Source organism: Panthera tigris, chromosome D4 (assembly GCF_018350195.1).
Source record: "Panthera tigris isolate Pti1 chromosome D4, P.tigris_Pti1_mat1.1, whole genome shotgun sequence".
Lineage (NCBI taxonomy): Eukaryota > Metazoa > Chordata > Mammalia > Carnivora > Felidae > Panthera > Panthera tigris.
In genome coordinates this window covers 70,702,048-70,716,160 of record NC_056672.1, presented here as the reverse complement: position 1 = coordinate 70,716,160, position 14,113 = coordinate 70,702,048, and the positions used below count along the sequence as shown (strand labels likewise).

General features: G+C 39.1%; 1 protein-coding gene and 1 long non-coding RNA gene across 2 annotated transcripts in view; one reads left to right on the top strand and one right to left on the bottom strand.

Moving 5' to 3' along the window:
- Positions 1 to 14,113, top strand: part of LOC122233191 — a 149,909-nt gene that overhangs the window by 47,700 nt on the left and 88,096 nt on the right. The window contains exon 2 of the long non-coding RNA XR_006210687.1: positions 8,057 to 8,137. This is a non-coding gene — a long non-coding RNA (uncharacterized LOC122233191). The remainder of the gene's footprint in view (positions 1 to 8,056; positions 8,138 to 14,113) is intronic.
- The window catches only part of MUSK (muscle associated receptor tyrosine kinase), a 91,494-nt gene that overhangs the window by 52,474 nt on the left and 24,907 nt on the right, over positions 1 to 14,113 (bottom strand). The gene's annotated exons all lie outside the window — the stretch shown is intronic.

The window sequence follows — 14,113 nt, the reverse complement described above, 5'->3', positions numbered from 1 at the left end:
GGCATAGACCGTGAGGACTGTGCTGATTTCCCTGTGTGATCTTTCACTGTGTAGTTGTCGTCATTGCTTTCATCTTGCTTGATTGGTTTGGAATTGGGAGCAGTGTGACGTTTCGAAAGAATGTTCCCATTTCTTCCACTGTGGATCTACAGAACCGATTCAGGAGATGAAAGATTGTCTGAGATCTGCTGTTTTCCTAGGAGTTGGCTTAGCAGTTCTACCGGAAATTACATGTTCATAGAGAGACTGTCAAAGTTTCTTTCTGTGGGCAAGAGCAGATATGCAGCTCTGTATGTATATATTTATATATGCTGATATATTCATATACACTTGCACCGTATTCACACACGTACACACACAATCAAGATTACTTTAAATTAGAGAAAATAATGCAAGGATAATCTGCAAAACCTATCTAAGCTTGAGTACACTCATTCAGTATATGAGATTGTTGGTCATTTCAAGGTCAGACTGTAGTCCTAGTTTTTTCATGTGTCTTGCTTGCTTAGCCTATGATCCCTCTTGACCTTGGAACTTACTGTTTTGCCACCTATCAATTTGTAAATATTTGGCTTCATGGTCTTTATTCTCATTTAACTGCTTTATATGTAATGCATCAGCCTTGTCTTCCAGACTGATGTGTAATCAACCTCCTTTCCAGGGCGGAGGCAGGGAGTGGCACAGAATACTTTTGTTGTTTTCTTTTCTCCCTAAAGTTTAGCAGTGTCTTGTAGAAAAAAGAGCATACTTAAAAAGGGACCTGGGCAGTGATTCATTTCCCTTCTCTGCTTTTTGGGACTTGTTCAATAAGACATTTACAATAAAGAATCACAGCGGTGCCTGGGTGGCTCAGTTGTTTAAGTGACCAACTTCGGCTCAGGTCATGAACATGTACTCTGTGAGTTTGAGCCCTGCGTTGGACTCTGTGCTTGACAGCTCAGAGCCTGGAGCCTGCTTTAGATTCTGTGTCTCCCTCTCTCTGCCCCTCCCCCACTCATCTTTTGTCTCTCAAAGAATAAATAAACATTAAAAAACATTTAGAACAGAGAACCGTGGACTTCTCTTAAATTGGACTAATCTGAAATATAAACAACATCCAAGTTAAATAGTATATCCTTCATTTTTTTGAATACTTTGAATTATGGGCAACTCAGTATACCATAGCAACCCATTTAAAATACTCTGTTAAAATGAACATATATATATATACATATATATATATATATGTATATATATATATATATACACACACACACACACACACACACATACACATTTATATATTCTAAATCAAACCAAAATCAGTCTCTTTATGATTACCACGCACAAGATTTAGTTTCTACTTCTATCCACTGGACTAAAAAGAAAAAATCCTTCAAATATTTTCATTTTTCCAAGCTTGCTAACCCCAGTTCCCTATGTTGATTGCTCACTTTTGAACTTTCTTATCGTACCTTCTTTTTTAAAAAAAAATTTTAATGTTTATTTTTGACAGAGAGAGACAGAGACAGAGGGAGACACAGAATCTGAAGCAGGCTCCAGGCTCTGAGCTGTCAGCACAGAACCTGACGCGGGCCTTGAACTCACAGACCGTGAGACCATGACCTGAGCTGAAGTTGGATGCTCAACCGACTGAGCCACCCAGGCGCCCCTCTTTTTTTTTAATTTTTTTTAATGTTTATTTTTTTTTTTAATTTTTTTTTTTAACGTTTATTTATTTTTGAGACAGAGAGAGACAGAGCATGAACAGGGGAGGGGCAGAGAGAGAGGGAGACACAGAATGGGAAGCAGCTCCAGGCTCTGAGCCATCAGCCCAGAGCCCGACGCGGGGCTCGAACCCACGGACCGCGAGATTGTGACCTGAGCTGAAGTCGGACGCTTAACCAACTGAGCCACCCAGGCGCCCCAAATGTTTGTTTATTTTTGACAGAGAGAGAGCATGAGCGGGGGAGGTTATCGTACCTTCTTAATTTACCTGTTTGTGGTCCCCAGACAGAAACTAACACACACTTAGAGAGTCCCACAAATTCAAAGAATAGTAGGACTCTTTGTAATATTCTACTTCTATGACTATAAATTAGCTTAAGTTTTTATTTGCATTTATGTAAAAACACAGCTAGGTCATATCCCATTGCAAATCATGAATATCCAACACCAAGAAATGTTTTTCCTACGTGATTCACTGTATTAGTTGATAGGAGAAGAAATTTGGAGGGGAAATGTATTGTTATATAGGAGGAAGGAAAGCCATCAAGATTCCCTTGCATAAATGAACACATTTAGTATGATGATGTAGGTCACCAAGATCTTGTGGAAGAAAGAAATGGACCAGAAGAAAAAACAGGCAGTACTTTGGGATGGCTCCCATTCTTCAGACTACAAGAGTGAGGAGAGCCAAGATCATAGGATTTTGGTCACCTAGAGCTGAAGTCTCAATGGAAGCTACAATAGCACATTCTTTGCTCTTTGTACAATGGCATTGGTTATCATTTTCTTCATCGGCAATACCTTAAAGAAATCTCTGACCATCTGGTAATGTCAGGACACCATTTTAGGGCTTTTTCATTTTTGAATGAAATGATTTGCACAAAGCAGTTAATATAGCAACTAACACACAGCTAGAAAGTACCGGAAGCTCATTTTGAAGCTGGGTCTTCTAGCTTGCTCTTTTATTTATTTATTTTTTCAGAGCTATTTCCATCTCTATGGTATCTTCCTGGCTGATGAAAGCTGTTTCTCCAACTGCCTTAGAAGAAAAAGCGCTTATTTCATTTTTAAATTTCAATCTGCCTTAACGAGCTATGTTCCAGATACTTACTGCGTTGAGTACCCTTTGTGTTGGTATTAAAAGCATGTGCTGAAATCTATTCCTCGCTGAGAAGAGAGGAATCATTCTGTAGAAGGAGAAATCCATTCTCCAGACCTTATTAAGACATGGATGCTAATCCATACTAGATTATGGAGTCCGTTCTTAAATCGGCTCCGTTCGTCTCCTAGTCTAGCATCATATTTCAAGAACTGTTGTGTTGGAGATGCCTGGTAGAAGACAAGTACCACAAACAGCAAAAAAGGGGGTATTTTAGTTGTTTTCTTTTTTATTTAAAATTGGCCCAGAGGATTGTTGAAAAGTAATCCTGTTAAGGCTCTGTGGTACTCTGTTTCTGAATAGAGTCTTCTTTTGGTTTCCAATCATTCAAAGAACATGTGACAATAATAACAATAAACCTAAGTAAATACCTGTTTTCCTTTTCTGACTTCTTGGTAGCTAAAGCAAAGAAACCCGACCCTGGTGTGCTGCCGCTGTTTACATTTCTGTCTCCTTTGAAGCACAGCATGCATGAGGGTTATCCACTGTGGCTCCGTCTCCGGAGGAATCCGAAGGCACGCTCCTTTAGAAAACATACACAGCGCCCTCACAAACAGCCTTCCTTTGCATCTTCAAAGTAAGGCTGGCCTGGCTCTGTGACATCATGATTCTCTAAAGTGGCTTGGGCTGGGAACATTTCTGTGGCCTTTGAGATAATAACATTTTCCAAGCTTGTAAATATGGATGGTGAATAATGAGTCTGAGCAAGGAGTGTTTATCAAAGTCAATCAGATAAGAGCCACACGAAATTAACTTGTTTTTGCTTCAGTCCTAGATGCAGATAGGGCAACTATTAAGGACACTTTTGTTAAAATGGTTCTGAAAATATATTAGAAGTTTAGCCATAAGCCAATGAAAAATTGGACGTCCGTCGTGATTCATGTTTTTCATCCTTTGAGAAAGTGTATATTCTGGTTTTAATGGGAGGAGATGCTAAGCTACTTAATTACCAGGACAGAAGCCTTTCTTGGTATACCCTTTTAAAAGGTTTTAATTCTAGGGGTGCCTGGGTGGCTCAGTTGGTTAGGCGTCTGACTTCGGCTCAGGTCATGATCTCATGGTTCATGGGTTCAAGCCTGGTGTTGGGCTCTGTGCTGACAGCTCTGAGCTCAGAGCCTGGAGCCTGCCTTGGGGTTCTGTGTCTCCCTCTCTCTCTCTCTGCCCCTCCCCCACTTGCATTTTCTCTCTCTCTCTCTCTCTCAAAAATAAATAAAAACAATAAAAACATTTTAACGCTTTTAATTCTGAAATGATTTTAGATTTACAGAAGAGTTGCAAAGATAATATAGAGGGTTTCCAGGAACCTTTCACCCAACTTCCCCTAATGTTAACATCTAATGTAACCATGATACATTTATCAAAATCTTAGAGTACTTTTAAATAACATTTTGGACCTAATCTCATGAAAAGGAAGATACTTGAGCTCTGACAGCAATAAAAGAAGGTAAAGTATATTAAGAACAAGAATTTTTTAATTTTGAAATTATTATTTTAGCTCACCAGAAATTTTAGCTGAGAAAAGAAACAGAAGGCATAACCTTAAGCGTAAGTGACACCGTATTATCCTCGTTGTCTAAAGTGGCTTGGGGACGTTTCTGTGGCCTTCGGGTTGGAGTTCCAGATGCCCAAATAGGACCACAGACCTCCAAACTGTAGGTCCCCAGGCTAGCGAGATAACCTTTGAAAACCATGTCTAAGAAAATATACCAGGGGTTATAATCTCAGTGTTAGTCAAATTGTAGCCGGTTCTTGTTCTTATGGCATCCCAATAGATACTCTCTCATACTCCCTAGTCTGGCTTTTACTTCCTGACTCAGTGGCAGCCTGTTCTCTCATGAAAAGCCTGCATCCCACGTACCCCCTCACTGTGATATATGATGTGTACCGTGAGCTGCTGTTCACTGATCAAAGCCCTGTTGGACCTCCCCTCTCTGAGGTTCCCTGACCTCCCACCATCTCCCTGTCCTGTGTATGCATCCTGCACAAACTTCTATCGCTGCAAATAATTAAACTTTCATTATTGTAATTACTTGCTTGTCCGCGCGTTTTCCTCACCAAATTTGAAAACTTTTCAAGAAATAAGCATGTCTTTATCTCCATTTCCTTAGGAATAGCCTCATTCCATGAAATATAATAGGCACTCAACAAATGAATACATATGAAGCTCATTTTAACTCTTACCCTCCTAATTATGGATAAGCTAACTTCTTCCTTAAATTTTCACGCTTCGTCTGGAATAAGGACATTCCAAGTAGAAATCCTCAAGTTAATGTTTCTCAGTGTGTGGGTTGTAGACTACCCTGGTGAGGATCATTTGGGAAATGGTTAAAAGACCATAACACAGACTTATCAGATCTGAATCTCTGGGGAATACACCCTAGAGCTATTCTTTTTACTAAGATTTTCAGATGCTTTTGATGTGCACTGAAGTTTGAGAACCCCTACCTTGGAGGAGGAGGTTCATTAATCCATCAACAGGGTTTTTTCCATCCCTTTCCAACCGTAGAGGTTTTGAAGTGAATATGATCAATCATATGACAGTGAATTAAATGAAATAACACCTCATTACTATCAGGGAAGAGGAGACTTCTGGTTGGTTTAGTGTAATGGATACTATGACTTAGCTCCAAGTTGGATTCTGAGATACATGCCAGATAGGACAAAAGAACAAAGTAAAAATAAAGTACAGCATTCTCACTACAAGAAGGGAAACAAAAGGCCAGTTTCTCAGGAGAGACCATTTTCCCCCCCCATGTGCTAAATTTTTAAAGCAATTTCTCACTTAGGATTTACCTTGAAGCAGTGAGTGATGGAATGATCGATATTTTCAACAAGATTTTTTGGCAAACAGCTATTTCTGTAGTGAGTAAAATAAGCAGTAGCTCAAGATGCACGCTAAGGTTGCTTTGACTTTCCTGTTGTGTAGACTATGTTTTTTGTACAGGTTGACTGTAACCAGCCCCTTTCCAGTTTGCTAGTAAGGGCGTGTCTTCACACAGCTTCTTAGAGAAGCTTTCTCCTATCACTTGTCACAGTGGGGCCAAACCAAAGTTATAATCTCTAACAAGTACCAAGCATGCAGGTATAAAGCATTGCTGATTGAGGGTAGATTTATGTTCTTTGGAAACAAGAGGAGCAGTTGGTAATGTTGACATTCTATTTGTGAAATAGGAGAAGGCTAACCAGTAATATTCTCTGGGTAGAATGTAAACCATGTAAACAACAGGCAACAATACCAACAACAGCCAATATTTATCAAAGAGTTATCATGCAGACACGGTATATATGCTCTCTTAGTCTACTTGTAAGAACTCTACACTCCAACTAATGGCGCCCCCATTTCACAAATGAGGACATAGACTTGCAAAGGTTGAGGAAATTGTCACGTAACTAGCAAGAGGCAGAGTCAGGATTAGCACCCAGATCTGTCTGATGCTGAAGCATGTGGGTACTCCGGCATGCTGGCCTGTGAAACATAAACATAGAGAAAGGAAAAACTCAAGAATTGGGGCAGTGGAAGATATCCTGGCCTGGGAACCAAGACGTCCAGGCTCCTTGCTACCTTGGGAAAAAGTACTGATGATCTAGTCTCAAGTTTCCTGATCTGCAGAATGAGGGACTGGATTATGACTTCAGGTTTAAAATCTATGATTACTCTTCTGATGGAACCAAAATTAATAAAAATTGCTTCTATTTAAAGAAAGATGTAGGGTTTTGTTTTGTTTTGTTTTGGTTTTTTTGCCATTGAATTTGATTGCTTCTACCTCAAAGATAAATATGCCACATAGAGTAAAAAGCTGTAACTATCTCCACAAGTGTTTTTAAATCAGTGCTTCCATTGTGCAAAAGTTACATTAGTCCTAGAACTAACACTGAAAACTAGGATCTGAGTGACTGCTCTGTGTGATCTAAATACAACATATAAGGTACAGAGTATTACTGACCTCATTTTACAGGTGGGGAAACTGAGGCACAAAGAGACTAAGTAACCTTCCTGATATTACACAGGCGGTGAGTGGTAGAGCCAGGATCTGAACCAGGATCTGAACTCCGGAGTTTACTACAGACTCTGGAGCCCATGCAGCTTTCTTGAGAATCTAGAGCCCATGTTATCAGCCAGAACATTGAAGTTCACTCTAAAAATCATGCTTGACTAGTTTATCATTCCTGGAGATGAATATACTAATTACAATTTGAAAGTCATATATTTGATTTCTGAAGGAAATAACTGAAGGTAACATTATTTGAATTCCGTATTGCCGTGGAAGTTCTAATAGCTTTCCATTATATCTTTTCATGATTTGAAACTGTTACATTTTGAAATTAAGGCCAGTGAAGGCATGGCCTTCTCCGTCTTGCACAGTGTGAGATGAGTCTGTGTTGGATGAATTAATGCATTAAAGGGAAAGAACTTTTCCTTTTTTGTGTATGTATGCTTGAACTTGTGTCTCTCGTTTTAATACCTAAAAAGTGAAAATCAAAGCTTATTCTAATTAGAGTATGCATAATTAGAGTATGCACAGTAACTTTTCATTTCAAATAATATGATATCCACATTATATTAAACAATTTGATCAACTTAAACAATTTAAGACAAATCTTTGAGTCGCATTTTTTTTCCTTCACGCCTGCAGTTAAAAAGGGCCACCTTGTTCTTTAACTTGACATATTATCTGTTCAGTGCTATGATCATTATAGAACCTCTTCTTTCCTTAGAGAATTTCACTGGCAACTCTTCAACTAAAGGGCCAATTTACCAGTGTTTCTTGAGAGCACCCAAGAGCTTTTGAGATGGGAATACAACATAATAGTCCCTCAAGTGGAAATCAGTGGGTAGAACTGTTCTTTTAGAGCATGCACCTTACTAATCATGCAGATTTAATTTTCCCCACGGTAACCCGCAGGGATAGCGAAGATTTATGCCTTTTTCTTTGGTTCAGTGTTTAGACACACAATGTACTCATGACAGCAAATCAAACCTGTTAGTGGCATCAAGCAAATAGAACTGATGCCGGGAACAGGGCCACCGCAAATTTTATCAAAACTGCAATCACTGAGAACACAGCACACACGTTGGGATTTAAATACCTCTCTCTGTGGCATTTGTCATATTAAGAGCTGCAGCATAAACAAAGGAAAAAGCAAATCAAATGGTGTGTAAACATTACATGATGGCTTCCACTTTTCCAGATGCAGTAAGGAAATCTGATGTCTAGGAAAGAAGGCAGACAGAAGTCTAACATTTTGGAAAATCGTGCTGATCTCTTACAGGTACATCTATTGATATTTGCCTCTGGGACGTCACATATGTGTGTGTGTGTGTGTGTGTGTGCACGTATATGTGTGTAGGTGTGTATATGCATATATACAGATGTATGTGCATGTATGCATATATACAGATGTGTGTATGTATATATGTATATATATATACATATATATATAATGTGTGTACATAATAATTTGTTTTTATCTTTTGGGATTCTACTGTTGTCTGATATACTGCATATGTCTGCAGATAATCTTCCAAAAAAAAAAAAGCCTTTGAAAGACCAAATCAGCCCTAACGATAAAGCCTTAGACTACAGGGAAGCAGACTGACAGCCCTCAAGGGCCCTGACAAGTGATGGAGATTCATTCACCGAGGCCACTTACATTTGCCAGTTGGCTCACCCTCCCTCCTCACTCCCTAAAATGCCTCTCTCAAGTGCTGAGACAGGGTTCTGCTTTCTGAGGCTCCATGCACATGAGGTCTTGTTAAACATTTGGGAAGCCTGCACTAACCCTCTCCCTCAGAGGGTTCTGTTCTTGGTCTTGGTCTGTTTCTCGAGCTCTCATTTGCAGTTTTGGTCTGGTGCTAAGCCCCCTTTTCCCACTGGCGATTGTGGACGGATAACCCTCCCTTGCTTCCAGCTCCTCTTCTGCCCAGTATTTTCCTTCATGGCTTAAACCTCCAGGGGTAAACAAGGTAATAGTAGAAAATGCAACTGACAGGGAATCCAATACATCCCAACATACGTCTATTTTAAATCGAGCCGCAAACATTCTACACTCAACCAGTTTCCATATGCAAAGCAGAACTTGTCTGAACGTGAAATTCACGGAATGTAATAAAATCCACACTCAGCTCCAAATAAGTAAATCATTTCAAAATAGTTAAGTCAAAGAATGTAAGGGAAATACAAGAAAATGAGATATTTGTACAATTTTAAGTGGATCTCCTCCAGTGATTAGAAACTTCGTAACAGCGACCTCTCTGCTCTAGCTAAAAAACAACCAGAATTACATTATCATATTAAAAGTGTTTAATTTCTGTGGTATAGTGTTTATTAAACACGGTTTTTTGAAGGGAGAGTATCCTTCTGGTTGAAAACAGGAAAGTAAAAATCAGCGTCTTCCACTTCAGAGGTCATCTGAAGCCTCCATGATGCAGCCTTTCCTTGAAAATCCCAGCCCTACCATCCAAATCATCGTATTCATTGCCACATCCCTATGCCACTGTGTGTCTATCTTCCTGGCCTGTAGGGTACTCGGGAGAAAACTGTTTCAGTGAAGATATAGGAGAGAAACAGTATGGATCATTCTTTGGATACATACATACCTAAAGTGGAACATGGAACAGGTTAGACTGCCTCTTGACTTAGAAAATAATTCCTTTGACTTAGAAAATAATTCCTTCTATAGGGCACTGAGAAGCATTTTGTCTCTGTCTCCAGCCCAACAAAACTAATATGCAGCAAATATAATTGTGGTTGGTGGGGAGACTACATGGAACCCTGCCACTGAAAATGATGCTTTCACCTCTGTGAGGAGCTGATTGAAAGAAATGATCTCAAGCGGAAAGAATATTACTAGTTAACCATGAGGAAATCTTTATGAGCCAAGACAATTGACTTATTTCTGTTTTATCATTAAATATTCTCATATTTGGAGACAGCTAAGGAAAGATCTCAGCTTCACGGCAGAAACCGCACACCACATGTGATTGCCTTTAAGACCAATAAGATAAATCTCAATTTCAGAGATATTAAGATGCACAACAAAGAAAATAAATACTGGCCAACGATGATTGTAAGAAACCGATGTCTCCGAGATTCACCCCAGATACGGTAAATATTTAAAATGAACATCTTAGAATCTGTGAAATATGATGCGGAGATTTCTCTGGCCCTCATTACCTGTCCTAAAGGCCACTGTCACAGAGGTACATGAGACAGGGGTTAAGCCTTTCTAAGAAAGAGCCTCCACAGCTGTGAGATTGACAACTCTTTGCTACATTTCAAGTGCCTACGGAATTTGGGAAACCACAGATACCTCCCACCAATCTTAAATCAGTATATCTGGATAGTTCTCACCTAGCGTAGTCCTTCACTTTTCCATGGGACCTTACCTTTGTTTATTTTATGAGTCAGTTAACACCCAAACGTTTGTAGGAAATACTCATTGAGAAATCAGAACCCAAGTTGGATTTTATTGTTGGATCCACCAAGCACTAAGGGATCATAAATTCCGGGTCTGCTCATAGTATGAAAGAAGAATCGGTGGGGTTGGGGGGAGGGAGAATCCACCAGCAGGTGCTATTCTCTCAACCCCTTCTCTTCCCACTCCGTCCAGGTGGCTCCCTTACTTCCTCTTGCAGGTCTCAAACTTACTGTCTTTATGGATGGATTCCTTCCCCAAGGAAATGGCATGCTTCGTGTTCTGTTCATCAGGACCTCACCCTCAACCCCAGAGCCTCAGCCAATAGCCAAATGTTGTGAATATCTAATCAACATAGGAATCAAAAACAAAGTTTGAATCTAGAACTTTTGTTCTAGAACAGAATGGAGCAAGAGAACTGCAAAAGTAGTATATAAAATCATGCGCAGAAAGGTTGATGCCATTTTTATCAAAATAGGATGATGTTTTGAGGAAATAATCTCTTCAAAAGCATAAGTACATGTATGGATTCTTCCTAATTATGAAGGTCTCTTTGTAAAAATCCAAAAAGTATAGCACTGTATAAAGTATATGATAGATGTTAACCTCCTATGTAATTCTACATGCAGAGATGATGGCTATTAACAGCTTGGTTATCCACTCTAATATAGAATATATAAAACATACTGTTCTGTAACTTTTTCACTTATGAACACGTTAGTATTTCTAATGAGTTAGTATTTCTAAGGACAACAGTACCTTGCACATAATAAGCGCTGTCTAGGGACTTAATAAATAATAAAAAACAGCAAATAATTATATAGTATTTGCTGTGTGCCTGTATTGATTCATGTAATCGTTGCAGCAACCTAAGAGGTAGGTGCTAGGCTTTTTACTCCTCTTTTAGAGGCGAGAAAACTGAAGGTCAGAGATGGAATACAGACCCAAGTTACATGCATGGTGGTAATTGTAGAAGTTAATGCGTATAGATCGATCTCATTCTTCTTAATGGCTGCATGGGACTTTATCACATATTTTATCAGTCTCCTATTGATGCAAATTTAAATTCCTTAAATATTTTTGCTATTATAAAAAACTTTGTGATAAACTTGAACATACACTTGTGCAAATAATTGCTTTAGATAAATTATCCGAAGTTAAATTATTGAGACGAATGTATACATATTTTAAAGTCTGATTTTTATTAGAAGCAAACAAAAAGATCTCCACTAGATGATACCAAATAATGGTTTCCTCACACCCTCTTTATTGCTTTCATCCTAATTGTCTTTTGTAAGTAATCTGGTTTTTTGCTTCAATAGTTTAAGATCACTCTTTTTGTTTGATGTTTATTATGATGCATCTGGGGGTGAAACTATTTATATACGTGTTCTTTGTTTTTACTGATTGGGACTCCATGTGCTTCTTGTACTTGAAGATTTAGGTCTTTCATTCATTTTGGCAATTTCTCGGTCATTATGCTTTTGGGTATAGCCCCTCTTATATGTTCTCTTTTCTCTCTTTCTGCAATGCATATCCCTAATTATTTCTTTAGTTCTGTTTTATCTTTTCCATTTCTCTGCACTGAATTCCAAGTTCTGAAGAGATGACTTCTAATGTGTACATTATCTCCTTATCTCTAGCATACTGTTACTCATCCACTGAATGTTAGTTATAATCCTGTTTTTTCATTTGTTAAAATTGTTTAATTCTGCTTTTTTCCTTCTAATGTCTTTTTCGTTCTTTTTTCTCCTTTTGTGTCTTAATTCGTTTAAACATATTTAATTTTGATTCTCTATTGTATTGTGTTAGCTAAATTTCCTGGGGTTTTGATCCCTTTGTATATTACATCTGCTGACTATCACTTAAGGCAGTTTGTTTTCAGTGGGTGCTAGAATTTTGCCTTGTGAACTCCTCCTCAGTATGGCTTTATTATGAAAATCCTATGTAACCTGGGTCAGGTATTTTTTTAAGCTTTTTGGTTATTAACTTTTTTTGGCCTGGAATCAATTTTTATGTTAATTTCTCTAGCTGGGGAACCCCAGTCTCTGCTGGCAGTATGAATTCAATATCAGACCTACATGAGATGTAGTCCTGAGCACTGAATACAGATTGATTCATTTAAAAATGTGGTGGTTTGGGGGCCCTGGGTGGCTCAGTTGGTTGAGTGGCCGACTTTGGCTCAGGTCATGATCTCATGGTCCGTGAGTTCGAGCCCTGCGTCGGGCTCTGTGTTGGCAGCTCAGAGCCTGGAGCCTGCTTTGGATTCTGTGTCTCCCTCTCTCTCTGCTCCTTCTCTGCTTGTGCTCTGTCTCTCTCTCTCTGTCTCAAAAATAAATAAATGTTTTTTAAAAAATGTGGTGGTTTTCTCCCTCACACCTGCAGTGCAGAGACAGACAAGCCTCTTCATTGTCTTTCTGTCAGCAAATAGAATTTTTCTGATCCATCTTTTTTACTTGTGTGATTCTAACCTTTATAGAAGGTTCCCAGTGCTAACCTCCACTTTCCAGGGGCCCAAGACCTTGTCTCCTGTTCCTTTAAGAGTCTTAAAATCAATATTCTAAGTTATAGATATGGGCACCTGTGTCATTACCTCCAGGACGATGCAGAACCAGCTCATGAGCTTAATGCTGTGTTTTTTCTATTCCTATTCATTCCTGGCCTTTGGACATTTAATTTTATTCTTGTGGATTGTATGACTAACCCAGCATTTCTGGGTGTTCATAGTAGGAAGATGTTTATGTTATCTTGTCTGTCATATTGCTGACGCTGTAAGTGTCTAATGCTAGATTTGTATTTTTGGTACATAAAGTTAATTCGTTGCTGTAACCATTCTCTTGCAATAATTCCCAAATCCTTTGCCCTATTGTCCTCCCTGGCAAACTCCACAATGGTGTCTTGCCTTTGGATGTGCCATTCTCCTTTTTCTGAACTTCTGCTTTTTCTGCCCCTCCACATTCACAGTCCCATTCTTTGCTAAAACTTTCATGTTACCTAGGAGTCCTTGTTCCCCTTGTGAGTCATCTCTCTCATACCCCACAGCTATTTTAAAATCTTTCCACTCTCCTCAGCCCTCCACCCCCCTTTACAGAAGTATTTTCAGAGGATAAACTTACTTTCTACTTCCTACAGGAAATAGAAACCAACAGAGCTTTCTCATATTCCATCCACCAAACTCATTAACTCGTTTATACTGGAATACACCCCTTTCTCCTTCCTATTACAAGGAAGGAAGTTCCTTCTTCCTAAGTGTGGTGATCATATAATTTATTATTGAAGCCTGGATACTTTTGAAAGTAAAAGGAGGACTCTATTAATAATTATGCCAGGACAACAGGTGTGAACCAGAACTGTCCTGGGCAAACTGGGACAAGTGATCACCCTCTGTCTATGGTTTATCACTCTACTTGTCCCCTGAATGTGCTGTTTTTGCCTTCTCAAGCACCACATTTCCTTGAATATTCCACCCCTCTCCTTTATGTTCAAGTGTCCTTTTCTCGGAGGCTCTTCTCATTCCTATTTTAACATTTTCAGTATTTTTTAATATTTTAGTCTTTTTAAAAAAGAAAGCTTGTGGGGCGCCTGGGTGGCTCAGTTGGTTAAGCGCCAACTTTGGCTCAGGTCATGATCTCGCGGTTCGTGAGTTCGAGCCCCGCATCGAGCTCTGTGCTCACAGCTCAGAGGCTAGAGCTCACTTCAGATTCTGTGTCTCCCTCTCTCTCTGCTCCTTCCCCACTTGTGCTCTGTCTCTCTCTCTGTCTCTCAAAAATAAATAAACATTAAAAAAATTTTTTAAAGAGAAATCTTGCCAAGCAACATTACCTGTAAACC